Genomic DNA, 2362 nt, shown 5'->3' with positions numbered 1-2362 from the left:
TGGTACTAGTTCAATAAGATCAGAAAGAAAATTGACTGTAATATTACTTGATTCTTAAATGTTTTCATAAATGACTGTTGTCTCAAAAAAAAACAAAAAAAAAAACAAGTAGAGACAGATGTGAAACTGTATAAAACGTATATATTTAAAATAAATTAATTTTTGTTTTGGGGACAGGTACTGAGTGATTATTTATTTATTTCCAATATGTTTATAATCAGAGGAAATGGTGTATTTTTCAACTAAAGGCAAACACGTTTATTTCTATAGCGTTTTATACAATACAGATTGTTTAAGTAGCTTCACAGCAGTAAACAGGAAAATAACAGTGTTAATATTGCCAGATTGATCAGTTATGAAACAAATTTAATATCAGCTGGAAAGCAGCTCTGATGAGCGACAGGACGTTTTGTGAGTTGTCTGTTGCAGAAGCTGCCCTTTCACTCGTCTTTATCTCGTGGATATCTGGCTCATTTTTCAGAGTCTGTCTTTGTGCTTTTCATCGAGCAGCAGCGCGTGATCTAATTATGAGTGAGACGACACCTGAATGATTTACGTCGTCATTCTTCCCAACGGGGGAACATGCAAATCAGGGTAATAGAGGTTAGTTGGTGTATCTGAGTGCGTCTTAACAGTAATTTATTTCCTAATGCCTTTGCTGCATATTAGCAGAATCGCTCAAAGCTTCATATGTTTGTCTCATAAGACGAGTGACAGACTGAATCATTCAGCAATCACAGACTAAACCTGAGTTTAGACGGGGTCATTTGTGGAGCAGGTCTACTTGAGATTGATGATTGGTTTCTCTATCCCAATCATACACAGAAACAGAACACAATTCATTACACAAGTACATGTTGTCTTCTCTGCATTTCTGCTGCAGAAGATGAAACTGTCTGGAGAAACAGATTCAACAGAATCATAAATAACAAGTTATAAACTGCAGGCGTGTTTATATCTCTACCTGAATTATACGTTTTTGCTGTATATTGAAGTTGAGCAATCTTATTTTATTATTAATATTATTAAAAACACATTTTAAAATATATTTCAATATATAAAAAATTTCCAAAAAATATATTGACTAAAATATGTTTCAAAAAATATGTTTTTTAATTAATTTTTTTTGGCCATTTTTGTATATTTTTGAAAATATATTTTAAAAATATAAACACATAAGCATTTAAAATATATATTTTGGAAAAAAACGAATAGAAAGAAGAAAATTCAACAAGGCACACACTTCACAATGTTCCAACAAAAGTTCAACTATATATGTATAAAGTTCAATATATATATATATATATATATATATACACACACACACATATATAGTTGAACTTTTGTTGGAACATTGTAAAGTGTGTGGTAAAAAAAAAATTATTGATAAAATATATGTGTACACACACACACACACACACACGCATATATTTTGGCCAGAATTTTTATTTTTTGCCATATGGGACAGAACAGTATTAGCATTAACAACCACACTGTGTGCATGTGTACGAGTTATAGCTTCATATTTTCCATTATCGACTCGCAAAGACTTCAGGCTTTTTTAAAGTAATCTTTAATGGCTGGTTTTTGGAATATTTCAGATATATTAGCATACCCAGAAACACCCAATTAATGTTAAATATGCTGATTAATTTTAGACCAAAATCAGAGAAACTAAAGGGAATTACTTCATCTTGGCTGTGATTAATAAAACATGTTCATAAATGTTGGACGCATGGAAAGCCCTCAGGATCGTCAGTGATGTTCATGAGGACTGATAGAAACAAAGTTAGTTTGTATTTTTATAAATTCAGGAGACACATTTAGACGATGGCACAAACGCATCCGTCATACAGAACAAAGGCTTTGATTCAGTCTTTCATGACTGCTGGGCTGTGACAGATGAATTAGACTCATGAACTGATAACTGTGTCACAGTAGAGACGCAGATGATAAAACACTCTTACAGTCTGAGGCAAAAACTAATGCATGTGAATAATTCCTCAGAAGCGTATGTGCAAGGGCAGAGGAGATTTGTTACTCCGCCAGACGTGTTCTTTTCCCATGAATTGAGGTCTCGGTAAAGATGCATCATAATACAGCTGGATTTAACCAATCAAATTGACTGATAATGTACTCCTCAAGATCTCTGTATGTCTTAAAGGACTCAGTGAAGGGGTCTCTACATACGTTTGGCCATGTAGAGTCTCAAGAGATCTGCTGTGAGGTTAATAAACTGTCAGGAGAAAAATGATGAAACCACAAAGTCTGTGAATAGGTCTAAATCAGATGCCAGTTACAGCCATCCAGACAGATGATAGATAGATAGATAGATAGATAGATAGACAGACAGATAGACAGA

Source organism: Sinocyclocheilus rhinocerous, unplaced genomic scaffold (genome assembly GCF_001515625.1).
Source record: "Sinocyclocheilus rhinocerous isolate Xijiao unplaced genomic scaffold, SAMN03320098_v1.1 scaffold3170, whole genome shotgun sequence".
NCBI lineage: Eukaryota > Metazoa > Chordata > Actinopteri > Cypriniformes > Cyprinidae > Sinocyclocheilus > Sinocyclocheilus rhinocerous.
This window is presented reverse-complemented; position numbering follows the sequence as displayed.